Source organism: Platichthys flesus, chromosome 13 (assembly GCF_949316205.1).
Source record: "Platichthys flesus chromosome 13, fPlaFle2.1, whole genome shotgun sequence".
NCBI classification, from domain to species: Eukaryota; Metazoa; Chordata; class Actinopteri; order Pleuronectiformes; family Pleuronectidae; genus Platichthys; species Platichthys flesus.
Genome location: NC_084957.1, coordinates 11,724,693 through 11,740,430, shown reverse-complemented (window position 1 = coordinate 11,740,430; position 15,738 = coordinate 11,724,693). Strand labels below are relative to the sequence as shown.

Below are 15,738 nucleotides of genomic sequence, written 5' to 3'. Positions count from 1 at the left end.
CACCGTCCTCATGTTCCTCCTGTAGCCTCTTTTGTCACAGAGGAAAGGAAGCACCCTCAGTCCATCGCTGTGCACCAGCGTGCACTCAGACATGCGACCGTGCACACACAATCACACAACCACTTCCATCTTTGTGATTGAGATCTGAAAGGTGATGTGGGGGTAGGCACCGTGTCTCTCTGTGTGTGTGTGTGTTTGTGTGTGTGTGTGTGTATGTGTGTGTGTGTGTGTGTGTGTGTGTGTGTGTGTGTGTGTGTGTGTGTTTGGGTAGCGGGGCCTCTCCTCGCGACTGTGTATTTCTCCTCCTCGATCCATCTGTTTCCTCAATCCATCAGCACCCATGCAGTCCTCAGAGGAGCAGGATTTAATTAGTACACGTGGCACCGAGTTAAAGGACACTGAAACATTGAGTAGACGTGTTTACTTGTGAAAAGCGGCATCATTAAGCGGACTTATTTGAATCAGGGATTCTGCCCGTGCTGCCATTACATACTGTAGCACAGATGGCTGAAGCCTGATAACAGAGAATGCAGTCTATTCAAGATTTGCAGGGAAGGTGTTGTGGCTTAACGGCACTAAAGAGAGTCTCTCTGCAGGAGGCGGGTGTGGGTGAACTGTCTGGCTGCAAAGGTTCTCACGCACGACTGAATTCATTTTTTTCCCCTTCTATTTGGGAACAACTTGAATTTGTGCCTTTTGAGGTCGACCTGGAGGTTCAGACAGATAAATGTCAGGATTGCAAGAAGCAGGTTTGGGCTCCATGCAAGACGAATACCAGTCTGCAGGAGTGATAATTGTTGAGCTATATCTAAAAACATTATGGATTGTGTTTTAAAGATATATGTAATTTGTATTTTCCAAGTTATATGCTAAAAACGATAGTATACTAAATATTAAACCATGCTACAACATTCCATGCAGCATAACAAACCTTATTGGAATTGAACCAAACAAAATAAATGAATTACTCATGCACATAGAAATATCTTGATACAGCTCTTCTAGAATCTGAGGGCACTGCTAGATAGTATTTGTTTCACCCCAGTTACCATGATACCAGAATAGTACTCAGTAGAGTTCATACCTCCATCAAGGCTCAGCAGTCTCCTCATGAAACCACATTTAGATTCACTGGATCTGGATTTGGATTTGGATTTGCACCAAAGTGCATACACCCATCAATATCTATTCCCTACAAATGTCGCAAGATCCATTTATCATTCACTAAGTAGTCAACAAAATGTATCTTATTTATCAATATTAAGAAAATAAATTCCTGGATTTGCACCAGAATACGATGGTTTATTTTGTGACCTGAACCACATCCTTCCACCAAGCCTCATGGCAAATTGGTTCTGCAGTTGTTTGAGTAATCCAGTTCACAAACATACAAACAATGGTACCAAAAAAAAAAATGCTGAAAACATCTATACCAACCACCTAAATATGTGGACATATATTATTTTTTTTATGATTCACACACAATTCTCTGAAAAACCAACATCTCACAATGTTAAAGAAAGAAGATAGAGACCCACATTCCTCTGGCTCTGTCTGGGGTCATGCTCCTGCACCTCGCCACAGCATTTAATGGAAATTGGTAGTTTTTGCTTAATCCTGCTAACAAACAAACACACAAGGATTAAAAAATGACCTCCTTGACTGAGGAGATGGGTTTCAGATAGTCCTGAAATTAGCAGATTTGTCACCTCTGGTCACATTTGATTGTTTCATCTTTCAAGTAATGAACCTCTTATAATAGACTAACTGGCAAGTGATTGCTACATCATTGTGTATTTGATGTATTTTTTTTATATCTCCCGTCTCCTTGATGAGTTAAGACACATCTCGCCCTCTGGTTCACAGCATTTTGCCCTTTCTCTAATTCTTAATGTTTCAAACTGAGCTTGGGTTTTTCATGATTTGTGCCTGTAAGTGTTCTAATTGGCGTCTTCTCTGTCTTAACTCCAAATTGAAATCCCAGCATCAATGACCCGCATCACAGTCGTACACCAATATCAACATTTTATATCACCGAGCAGCTTTGTGTGCTGCAGCAGGGTTCATGCTTCCAATGTAGAAGCTTTTGATGTGACTGTTTTTTGTGTGTCTTCGGCTCCTTCCTGGCTGAGCTCTGGGCGTTCACCGTTCAGGTCTGTGCTCTCTTGAGATGTTGCCATGACACTTATTTGGAATCTTTTGTCTGTTGTCAGCTAATTAAGTGTTAAGAGAAAAAAAACTGTAATGTTTCTGCCTGAATGAGTTTTTATTTGTCAGTGCGAGGTAAGCCTCTGCATTACAGCTGTCAAAGAGTATTTCAATTTTAACTTCACAATTAGTGTTCTGATCAGTGATACATAAAAAATAGTTTTTTTTAAAAAAAAGCAAATTTCTAAGAATTCTAGATCAAATAGGAGAGACATGTTCATTCATGTACAGAGCTATTCATCCATCCATTCATACGGAGACTGATTATCTTTGAGAGGCGGGGTTCACCCTGGAAAGGGCGTCAGCGTATTTCAGGGCTGACATACAGAGAAAAACAACCATTCCCTTTCACATTCAACCTTTGGGTCCGGGTCTAAAATCATTTAAATACCGCAGTCAATAACGATTTCACTAGGAATGTAATTGTTTTAAACCTTCCTCTTCTCAGCTCCACTATGACAGTGCGAACTTCATTCTGCCATTTTTATAACTTGCATTTTGAAAAGGTTTGGGTTTGGTTATGGATTAAAAGGGTTTATAAATGCAATTATTTTTGTATATATAATTTCTGAACTGATTCATCTTTTAAAATCTGGATCTCTCCAAGGCATTGAAAGCCTCTTCTTATCGTGTCAGTGTCCTGGTGACAGGCACCATTATAAATAACATGCTTGTTCACTGTCAGTCAGATTTGATCAAATCACACCCGCAGAGTCCTGATTAAGCCTGGAGTGGCATTTACTCATATTCAACTATTAAATTCTTAATCAATAACACAGAAGAAGACATGTTAATGTGTTTTTGATTGTTGCTTTTCGATGACAATTTAATATTATAGAGGAGCTTTGAAGTTATGTTTCTTGTACTTTACATCCAGAGAGTGTTAGTTTAGTTAAACCTTTTTGAATGTGATGGCAGCATAAAGCACGTCTCATGCTCTGAGGAAATTCTTTGTGACCAAAAGCTTGAATGATGTGCTGAGCCTTTTCAAAGATTTTATTGCAGCCCAAGTTTTAACCAAACATCTCTCATGACCGCTCTAATCAACAAAGACCATGAACTTAATTAAAACAAATTATCTTAAATTAAACACTGTTGCCAGACATCATTTTGTGACATCACAGCAGCAGTTTCAAATAAAAACGTTAGAGATGAGAAATAAATACCAATTCAATCAGGAGAGACTAATAAGACAAATAAAAGAGAAAGTTTGAAGTTAAATGTAATTTATTGAGAACAGGAGGAATGTTAGAACCCAGCAGGAAGTAGGTCACTCTGGGAAGTGGTTTGGAATATTAGGTGCTTTACTGTGAAGGAAACTTCCCTGGATCCCATAGACACTGGTGTTGGTGGTGGGGATGGTGATGAAGGATGGAGCTTGAGGTCAGTTCTTCTTCATGTGAGGAAACAGACGGTCTGATTGCAGAGCTGGTGAAGGGGTGGACGTGTTTCACCAAACTCCACAGAGCTGAATCAACTATTGACAACAGAGAGAAAGAAAACCTTTAAAGTCTGACAGTTGGTACGTGATTGGCTCAAGGCAAGTGTGTTAGGTTGTGATTAGGTGGAGACGAGAATGAGCTGGTGGATCTCAGGGATAGTGGTTTCAAAATCAAAGTACTTTCAGACATGAACTGTCCCAGTCACTTGCTGGGGACTTTTTGGGGCTCTTTTCCCACAAGCCCATGTGAGAATACAGCATTAAAATTCACAATGAGTGAATGAACACGTGACGGACACGTGAAGTGAAGTGTATCTGTCATGTCCTGCCTCCTGCATGCTCTACATTCCCGGGATATTCCTGTTGTTGAGAACGTGTCGGACTTGTGCTGAATTCTTCATATGTGAATGAAAAACTTCAGGAAATGTCAAGAGAACTTTTATTTCTAGGCTTTTTCGGTTTTTAGAAGACATGCACAAGGAAAGCTTTGTATTTAACATTTTAACTGTCACGTGGTACAGTGTAAATTATAATTTTTGTTAAAAACATTTAACCAGAAATGATGCATTCAAAAAATGAATGGAATTGATTAATGTCCCTTATTTCACTTTCACAATGATAGCGTTGTATACAATTGTATACATTTGATAAAACATGTTGGATAAGAGTTTGATTCGATTCTAATTTTATTTTATAGCGCCATACTTTATCGTAACTTTTATAGGGATTTTATCAGAATCATGAAAACATAAAGTACTGACTTTCTTACCACTATAGTTCACCCTATACTGCAATCACATGCAGAGCTGGCCTACTTCATGAATTTCCTCAGATAACACCGCAAATGCTTTGCATATGAAAAAAGCGATTCAAGATCTCTCGACATGATGCTGGCTATATATAAATGATAAGGCTTGTCTGCAGAATGTGAACCCCACATCCCACAGCTTTCCCAGCCTGTGTGAGAGATGAAAGCAGCCCCGTCTCTGTGAAATGTTTTGGCAGCTCTGTTTCTGCCAGCAAACTGGCTTTTGCGAACTTTCAGGTGACATGGGAAAATAGAGTCATAAATAAAATATAGAGCCATGAATAATTTAGCCGAGCATTGTGATTGACACAGGGGTGAGGGCACCTGATTATGCCTCACCGCACCGTGTGACTTGTATTACCGCAAATCAAGCCATTAAACGTGGGTTCTATATTTGTGTGTACATACTGTATTTTGATCACTGCTTGTAACGACAAAGACAGCTGTGATGCTCAAAGAGATATCTTAAGAATGCGTCTGTATTTCATTAAAAACCCTGCTAATGGCCTCTGTTGTGAAATAGTACAAATGCACACACAGTTGTGTGAGGAGTGTCACAAACTGGCTCAACATATGTGACAAGGAGGGGAGACGAGTCAGGATTGAAAGTGCTAAATGAAAAGGTTTTATTATAACTTGAACAATTATATGTACAAAAAGCATGAGGTGTGGAGAGTAGTGGCATCAGTGGTGAATGTAGTGTATGGATGAGTGAGATGTGTGTGCTCCTGTTGAGTGTACAAGGAAGACGCCAAAAAGAACCAAGAACCAAGAACCTGTAGCGGCGTGGAGCCTAGGAGAGAGAGCGAGACAATGAGACCAGGCTGGCTTATATCACCTTGGGTAGAGGCCTAGCCAGGTGTGAGCACCTTGCCCTAACGACCCTCCCTTTCTGCCAACTCCTGCAGGAAGTAATCAGCTGCATGATGCTAGCAGAAAGGGAGGGGTCGTCACACCCCCCTCCATAAGAACGAGGTTCCACCTCGTGTTATACATCAAATAAGTGTCAATATGTTCCAATCTGTCATGGTTCATACGTTACCAATAACTGACAGTCAGTACTTCACTCCCCCCAGGCTGCATCCTCCAGCACATCCCTCCATCCTCACCAACCCAGCAGCCTTGGTACCAAAGGAGCATTTTAAGGGAATGAAGAGCCGAGAGATGAGCAGAGGAGAACATGGAAATGAGAGACAGCATGAACAAATAGACTAAGGGTCCACAGGTGCCCGAGACAGGGCATCTGCCATTACATTGTCAGTCCCCTTAATGTGTCGGATGTCTAGGTTATATGGCTGCAGGAACAGCGCCCACCTCATTAGCCTCTGATTAGGATTTTGCAGTGACTTCAAGAAGGTGAGGGGGTTATGGTCAGTGAAGACAGTCAGCGGAGATAACCCTGAGCCGACATAGACATCAAAATGCTGCAGAGCCCAAACAAGTGCCAAAGCCTCCTTCTCAATCACTGAATAGTTGTATTGATGCTTGTTAAATTTTCTTGAGAAGAAGCTCACAGGACACTCTACACCCTCCGCATTCTCCTGCAACAGGACGGCCCCCACACCCACATTGCTGGCATCTACATGAAGTTTAAAGGGCTGATCAAATCGTGGCGCTGCCAGCACTGGGGCTGAACACAACAAGGCTTTTACACTGTCAAATGCATTTTGACACATTGAAGACCAAATATATTCAGCTTTAGCTTTCAAGAGGTCGGTCAAGGGTGCAACCACAGATGAAAAGTTCTTGCAAAAACTGCGGTAGTAGCCTACCAACCCTAGGAAACGCATCAGCTCTTTCTTGGTGGTAGGGGGGGGAAACTTTTGCACTGCCATGACCTTGGCCTCCACAGGTCGAACCTGGCCTTGACCCACCACCTTCCCAAGATAGGTCACAGTGGCTCTGGCAAACTCACACTTGGCCAGATTTACTGTCAAGTTGGCCCAGACCAACCTGTCAAAGAGAGCACCTATACGCTGTACCTGTTCTTCCCAGGTGTCAGAATACACCACAACATCATCTAGGTATACTGCACAACCTGTAAGCCCTGAAACAACCCGATTCATTAGCCGTTGAAATGTTGCAGGAGCATTCCTCAAACCAAATGGCATAACAGTGTACGAATACAAGCCAGAAGGAGTTATGAAGGCTGAAATATCCCTTGCCCTTTTGGTGAGTGGGACTTGCCAGTACCCTTTGAGAAGATCAAATTTGCTCACAAATGTGGCTGAACCTACCATATCAATACAATCTTCCATACGAGGAAGTGGATACAGATCAGGTTTAGTGATACTGTTCACCTTACGATAGTCAGTGCAGGGCCTCAAACTAGCATCTGCCTTTTTTACTAGGAGGCATGGGGAGGCCCAGTTTGATGAACAAGGCTCAGCAATATCATTATCCAGAATGTACTGTACTTCAGCCTCCAACTGTCTCCTTTTTTCATCTGACACACGATAAAAACGCTGCTTGATGGGCTCAGCAACTCCAACATCTATGTCATGCTCAATTAAGTGCGTTTGGGTTGGGGTATCAGAAAACAGTGATAGATAGCTGTTAATTAGTTTAATCAATTCATCACGTTTAACCACATTTAAGTGCCCGACAAGGATATTTAGATCTTGTAACGTCTCTGAATTTTTCAACCGGCCCCGCAACAACCCATCATCTGGAGCAATATCCAACCCTTCCTCCTCAACTACCACTAGTTCAGACATGGAAGAGGTCAAAACAGGGCCAGAGACCAACATTGGCTTGGCTGGAGAGCTCTTCGGCAGTGGAGACACAGACTCACTAGTGTGATATGGCTTCAGGAGGTTTACATGACACAACCTTGTAGATTTTCTACGGCCAGGAGTTTCAATCAAATAGTTTAGATCAGAGACTTGACGCACCACAGAGAAAGGACCACTGTACTTAGCTTGAAAAGGGGAATCTACCAGAGGCAGAAGAGTAAGTACACGGTCACCTGGGTTAAACTGGCGAGCCTCAGCCCGTTGGTCATATCGTTGCTTCATCTGGCCCTGTGACTTCTGCAGCTTTTGCTTAGCCAGCTCACCTGCCCTGTACAGTTTCAATCTGAAACCACTAACATAATCCTTAAGATTTGGAGGTGGTTCCTCTGGCAAACAACCATCTTGCAAAACTGCAAGTGGGCCACGCACTTTATGGCCAAACACCAGTTCATTCGGGCTGAATCCAGTACTTTCCTGGATAACTTCGCGAGCTGCTAACAGCAACCAGGGCAGCCCACCCCCCCAGTCACCCGACAGTTCTGTACAATAAGCTCGCAACAGTGATTTCAACGTTTGGTGGAAACGTTCAAGCGCACCCTGAGTTTGCGCATGGTAGGCTGTTGATTTGTTATGCTTGATGTGTAATTGTTTAAGCACCTGAGCAAACAGATGGGATGTGAAGTTAGAACCTTGGTCAGACTGTATGACTTTAGGGATGCCAAATACTGAAATGAACTGAGTCAACGCTCCAACCACGGCTTTGGCTGTAATGCTGCGAAGTGGGTAAGCAGCAGGATACCTGGTAACCTGACACATTACAGTCAGCAAATATGTGTGTCCAGATTTGGACCGAGGTAGGGGCCCCACACAATCAATAATCAAATGCTCAAATGGCTGTCCAATGGCGGGGACTGGCTGTAGAGGAGCAGGTTTAACAACCTGATTTGGCTTGCCAGTGATCTGACAGGTATGACACGTCTTAACGAAAAGAGCAACATCTCTCTTTAAGCGTTGCCAGAAGAAATGCTGCAATATACGGTGGTAAGTTTTACGGACGCCAAGATGACCTGCCACGTCACCATGTGACGTCTGGAGCACTTTATTGCGACAGTTTGTAGGGACAACAACTTGGAAGATTGGCTCTCCTACAGATGCATCACCATGTGACAGCCACTTCCGAACCAATAGCCCATTTAGGAGGAAATAGCACTGGGCAGTATCCCTCACCTCTGATGCTGGCACAACTTGGTCAAACAGCTCCATTAAAGAGGAATCAGCCTTCTGTTCTGCCACTAGCTCAGCCTGAGAACCCGCTAACTGGTCAACCAGCAAAGAATCTGGCAACTCCAACCACTCTGGCTCCACCATCCTCTGAGCATCACGACTGGCAGTACGAGTGACGGCACAGGCTGGGAAAATGTCACCCAAGTGCAGTGGTGTCACAGAGGGCTCTACTACAGTGGGGAATGTAGGGGGCTGCACTACATTAGGCTGACCATCGGCCCACACCTTGTCACCAGCCAAATCATTCCCCAAAATCATATGCAAACCCCCAATAGGTAACTGGGGACGAACACCCACTGACACCTCCCCCTGAACAAGACCACAATTTAGAACCAACCGATGCAATGGGACCGAGAATGGAACCATACCCATCCCCAGTGTGATTACACATCCACCAGTATCAGTCCTGGATGAAAATGGTAACACAGACTCAAGAATGAAAGAATCTAGTGCTCCAGTATCTCTTAGGATTTTAATGGGAACCTGCACACAAACAAACTGGCTCAACATATGTGACAAGGAGGGGAGACGAGTCAGGATTGAAAGTGCTAAATGAAAAGGTTTTATTATAACTTGAACAATTATATGTACAAAAAGCATGAGGTGTGGAGAGTAGTGGCATCAGTGGTGAATGTAGTGTATGGATGAGTGAGATGTGTGTGCTCCTGTTGAGTGTACAAGGAAGACGCCAAAAAGAACCAAGAACCAAGAACCTGTAGCGGCGTGGAGCCTAGGAGAGAGAGCGAGACAATGAGACCAGGCTGGCTTATATCACCTTGGGTAGAGGCCTAGCCAGGTGTGAGCACCTTGCCCTAACGACCCTCCCTTTCTGCCAACTCCTGCAGGAAGTAATCAGCTGCATGATGCTAGCAGAAAGGGAGGGGTCGTCACAGGAGTCAAATGAGTTCACAGGCCCTCAGCATCTTCCTGCCAGAATGTTCTCATACAAGTCTGTCAGAGCGGTGCACTGGCCACTAAAACGGGCAATTATGCTGCTCTTACTTCTTCTACAAGATGTTGGGATGAAATGGCGCGGCTATGATGTGTGGCAGTGATCCTCCTGTCTACCCTGGACCCATGTGCTCAATAAGGAGCTTCCTCCATTGTTCTATGACGAGGAGGAGCAGATCAATGAAGCCCAGCACTCGGCTGCAGGATGGAGGCTGCAGCAGGCATCGCCAGGCTGCGCGGCTCCTCCGTGTGCTGAGTGCTGAGCAGCGGGCTACACTCCCTCCCCCCTCTCCCTCTCTCTCCTCCTCTCTCTCCCCTGCCCCCCCCCACCCCCCCCGCCCACCCACCCCCTCTTTCATGTGTGTGGAGCAGATCTGTCTGCAGCCTCAGGCAAGTGCAAGTTAACAAATGTACAGAGCGCATGTGAAGTCTCATTTGCATAAATCTGTAGATGTCGCAACATTTCCTTAAATGGATTCCCTTTGTGTTTAATTGGGTAATGTTTTGGTCCCCCGTGCATTCTGTAATTCTCTCAGAGCCGATGGAGAGTGACGACGGCCGTGTTTGACGACTAATATTATTCATTTGCATAATTTGCACATCTGACCTTTATTGCGAGCTCGACGGTAAAACAGCAAATGTTTACTGTCACTGTCACTGCACAAAATTGCCCAGGTGTTTTTTTCTTCTCGTCGCTCTGTACCTCACTGTGAGCAGCGACAGACAGGCCAGCTGCATTTTGTGGATGGATAATAAATGAGCTTGCCGTGCAACACCGCAGCTAAACTGCAGCAATTCCGCAGGATTCATTAAAATAGATATCGGTGGGAAGAGTTTTCTATTTCTCCCTTTCTTGCTGTTTGATTTTCATCCTCAGTTGCATTCCCTCCTCCTATTTGCCATGTGCTCCCCTCGAGATCTCCACGGACAGGACACATGTGACATGCGTTTTTATTGTGTCATTCCTGAACACCATGGTAGTGCACGTAGATTAAGGCAGATGCCCCCTGACCTCTTGCAAAACACATCGTACTTTGGCCTTTTCATGTTTAATTTAGGAATGTACCCCCCGCCCCCCATGTACCTGACGGTGTCACTGAATATGTGAGAACTGTGTTTGTAGCAGGGATCCTCCACTGACATCATCTGTAGCTGTATTAATCATCCAGGCCATAGCCTCTCCTCAGGGGAGTACAGCTGAGACCCAGCCTCCCTCTCTCTCCATCTATCTGTCTCTTTATCTCTGCTTCTCTCTCTCTCTCTCTCTCTTTTGAACATCTCTCACTCTCTCTCGCTCAAGGTTGCTGTTTACGGCCGAGCGTGACACCGGTGATGGATGAGATCGAACGCCGCATCAGACTGGCTGCGTGGCCCGGTATCTTTTGTGGTTTCAGGGTTTCTCTCTCTTCTCTCCTCTCTCTCTCTCTCTCTCTCTCTCTCTCTGCTCCGTACTCCCATCAGTTGGTTCCACTAGAATGCCCCCCTCAGTCACTCAAAGTCTACCGCCATGAAAAAACTGTTTCTCATATAAAAAAAAAAGAAGAAGAAGAAGAAGAAAAAATTTATAAAAACATCTGCCAAGCCATCTGGGTGGATAAATGTGTTCCCCTCACTGTGGAAGCACTCAGTTGTTTTCGGTGATGCGACCGGCCATATTGGATAGCAAAGGCGTTTGGCAGATACAGATACAGAACAGGGAGGCAAACAATCTACTGTATATCCCCTACAAACACACACACACACACACACACACAAATACCTCTGGCTTTTGTTCAAATGATGAGTCTGAAAGTCAATTATATGTTCATCCACATAATCAGTTTCCTCATATGTGACTAATTAGAGTTTAATATTAACCAGCAACCTTTCACGGCAAAGCAGATGGGATGTATATTTAAAGCATGGATAATGTAAGTCTATGTAGGGTGTGTGACTTTGGCCTAAAGTAAACTGTATGTGAGTGCTGCTATAATAAGCCACAATAATACGTTTTTAACCACCAGGGAGCAGACAAACTCAGAAAAGCAACAACACAACAACACAACCTAGTCTGTTCATAAAGAGGGACGACACGTCTCCACTTCCTCCAGTTGTACAACAATGAAGCTGAAATATCCTGGACACAGGCGCCGCCATTTTGTGCTTTGGACAGAATTTGGAGCAAGAATCTGTGTAGTAGGGATCGTGGAGTGGAGCAGCCACCAGGTGGTGATCAAGATGATTTGGCTTCACTTTTGGGAAGCTGTTATGACACGTAGTCTAGTTCCTGGACCAAATTTCTGGGTCATTACATTGCTCTCCACTAGGAACTTGTTTTCTTTGGCTCTTCTCTGTTTCCTGCTGGTAGAGTGCCCTTAGCTGGTCTGAGTCAAGCCCTCTGGAACAGAGTACGTCTGCACGGCTCAAAACAGCTCCACAAAAATAATCTTTGTATTTCTAAAAATCCATGAACACAGCAATACCTTGGAGCCTGCTAGCCAGCCTGTAAATGAGATTACCGTAGACTTTTATGCAACATCCGCCTGATGCTTGATGATGGTAGAAATCCAGTCCATATTTCCTCTATCTTGCATGATGATAATGATGTCCGCAATTTTCCGGAGGCAACTAGCCTGTTGGTGCTGCATGTTATCAAGGCATCTGCTCCAGGAGAGGAGGCATCTGAGTTTGGCAAAGCTCACATAGCTGATGTGGTATTTCTGAGACAGTAACAGCTTTGGAGGAGAGACAAACTGCCTCTCCTGGAAAACCTCTGTCTACTCACTGTTTAGGACGGGCCCATTTATCTTTTATACCTTTTTGAAAAGCACAAAGGGTGTACTGCAAAACCCTCTATGAATAATATCCGATGACATTACATCTTGTTTAATGCAGCTCCGACGGAGAGAGGCCCTTTTGTGTTGGTCCTGAACTCTGTATAGGTTGAAGAACCCTCCACCTGCTACGCACGACGTTTGAACATACTGTCAGATAGATTGGGTGTTGATTTAAGGGATAAGGGTGGGTGCTGTGATTCATCACGGGTTCACTCCAGTCTCTACCATTAAAGGCTGTGATTCACAGCCACTCACAGTCGCTGATATGCTGTCATGACGCCAGACGGTTCAGAGTCAGACTTCTGGTTAGATCGCTGAAGGGTTTATATAAACATGGTTTTTACACTTTATATTTTCAGGCAACACATGCACTCCCTATACTGGGTCATGTACAGGACCCTGGAAAAAGCTACTGCAGGAATGTTTTAGAGACATAATTCAAGACCTATTAAATAGAACCTGACAGATACAGATTTTAAAATTGGCCGATGCCAATGCGTTATGTCAAAAATGTAAATATCAAACACTTATGGCACAGAAATGTAATTGAGGCTTGATTTTTATCTTTATCATAAGTGATTTTTTAAATTTTATTTCAAATAAAAATTAAACCAACATCTGCGTTGTTTATTTTCTGTATATTTGATATTGGTTCGTATTGCAAATGCAGATACCGATATGTCATCAGCCAATATTTGCCCAATAGACATATCATGGGTTCACGGTCTGTTTCAAGAATAGAACAGAACAGCTCATACATACTCTATTCTCTTATTTGTCTCGGAACTAGAGCACTGTGTTGGAGGTGTAATTAAAAATATATTCAAAATGTACCTTTCATCTGTGAGAGTGGGAATTGAACGGTTCTTTTGCATATGACCTCAATCTCCGTACGGCAACACAAATAAAGTCAGATTAATTTGAAACCTTTTTGATTTTGCATGTTCTTTGTCAAGTAGCTCCACTGAAATTAAAAAGCCTCTTGAAAGTCAGAGCCAATATGGGTCAGCATCACTGGTGCCGTGGTGGAACAAATGCTATCTCCCCAGCTTATGCTTTGCATTTTTATGTAATGGGGCAGCGTGTGCATGAGAGGCTCGTGGATGAATCATTAAAGGAATGCAGATGAGGCTGTCTAATAAAACATTTCAAGGTGCTGAAAGAAGTGAATGGAAGAACAACGTGTTGGGGGGGAAGAGATGAAAACATGGTATGAAATTCATTATCATAGTACACTCTCGTTATTCCTAAAATTTTCACAAGGAAAGTGTTTCCTCTACTGTAGTGGTTCATTTCATTTGAACTGTTATTAGGAGCAGAATTACAGGTCAGTTCCTCATGTTGCAACCAAGTAGAGAATATGACTGAACACAGATAGAGTATTTCACTTTCATCCATACCATTGGGATAAGAGTTGTTCCAGATTGTTCATTTATTGTCTCTGAAACTGGTTAAAAAATTGCATTGAGCGACCGGCCATCAGAACCATCAAGCGTAAGGGAATGGAGCCAGTCGCAGCTGACATTGGGCCAAGGGACCATTAGTATGACAATGTAGTTTTAAAGACAAATAAATAGGTATCTGCTTATGCCACCTACCTCCATTAGGACAGATATACTGTTAGTAGCTTTGCTGTCACCTGTCAGGAGGCCCAGAATTAGACCCCACAGAGCCAGTGGGCACAAATCATTGTAACACCTCCCCGTACATATAGGTATGACTGAGTCACTGTTGATCATCACACACACACACACACACACATGCACGCACACACACACACACACACACACACACACACACACACACACACACACACACACACACACACACCCAGAACTGTCATTTTGAGATTTTAGACATAGTCACAAGTAAAACTGTGAAGTTAATGGGATCTGTGTGTACAGGGTAAAGTGTATTGTTGCGGCTGCAGTTGTGTTACTATGCTTGGAGCCATAATAGCCTATACTGTAATCTCTGAGTGCTCAGCAGAGTACAGTATGTACTGTATACATCTACCATTTCAGAGGACCCATTACAAAGTCAATGCTAAAGGGATATAAACCCTTACAGTATGCGCTGCTACCACAGCTGGTACTGCTACTATTTATCAGTATTATATGTTAAAAGGCAGCTCAGATTACCTGAAACCTCATTAACAACATGGTGAAATAATGAGATGAGTAAAAAGAAAGAAACATTTCCTGATTAAATCCTATCATCCTGTGCGACTTCATTCTATAGATATATTTGCTTTTAAAGGGCTGTTGCTGCTTCCTGAAGTGGCTCGATAATGGAACAGACAACAGGACGGAGGAGGGGTGCAGGAGGAGGTTAAGTGAGGACAATGATGAGGATGCAGAGCAGTGCAGGGTTGAATTAAATTGCTTTTCTTACAGATGCAATAAAGAGAAAACAGATTGTTTCACATAAAACTGTGAATATAATTTGGCTCTGACAGATAGTTTATAAACTATACCCACCTTACCCACATTGGATTTAAATTATGTCAATTTATGAGCCAGAAGAAATGCAAATCTGCTTCGAGTGTAACTGACCATGTTCTGCATCGCATTTTGAATTTTTGTTTTTACAGTATATAAGATAACATTTTATTTCTACTACACTATAAACTGTGTTTATGGTCCCATATGATTTAATGACTGCAATGCTGTGCTGGCTGTAAAAAAGCCTCCAGGCTTAAAGCTGCTCTAGAAGAGGAAGTGCACGTCCTTTTCATATTGACACACAGTCCAACGAGTGCAGGAGTGATATCGTGTCTTTGACTGCACAAGCCGAGGCCCCTGCACTCACTCTCCTGCAGAACTTCCTGGCATAGGAAGTGTTGCGAGCCCGTGCACTACAGTCCTGACAAATCGTATTTCCTGTGTTTGAGGTATATGTCGGTCTCTTCCATGTGTGTGTGTGTGTGTGTGTGTTCTCCAACTTCCCTCTGGGACTTGTCTGCACAGATCTACTTTGCAGGTGGATAACTGCCACTTTTGATCTTGTTCTGTTGATTAATTGGATGCATCCTGGATTATTCTTTTTGACCTTTTAGTTTTTTATTTTGTCGTTTCTCTTCTTTTAATAGTGTTATTCTTGGCATCAGATGTTTCCCCCCTCCTTTGCCCCTCTCTCTTGCCTCTCTACCACCCCTTCCTCAACCCCCCTCACTTTTCTATTCCCCCCTCTGTACATCCCCCCCCCTTTACACCTCTTTCACACTGCCCTGCATCACACATGCACCCCCCTTTATCCACCTCTCCCTCCTTCCGATTCCCCCATACCTCTGCCTACATCCTCTTCCTCCTCCTCCTCCTCCTCTTCCTCCTCCTCCTTCTCCTCCTCCTCCTCCTCCTCCCCTTTTCCGTCCCCCTCCCCTCCCCAGCTCATGTTGGTAAAAATATCTGCAGACAGCAGGAGCAGAGGCACGCCTGACTCTCTCTCTCTCTCACCCTCCATCTCTCTCTGCCTCCCTCCCTCCCTCCCTACCTT

At 43.7% G+C, this 15,738-nt stretch overlaps 1 protein-coding gene across 1 annotated transcript in view; it reads left to right on the top strand.

Moving 5' to 3' along the window:
- csrnp3 (cysteine-serine-rich nuclear protein 3) overlaps nucleotides 1-15,738 on the top strand; it is a 28,088-nt gene that overhangs the window by 2,262 nt on the left and 10,088 nt on the right. The window lies entirely within an intron of this gene.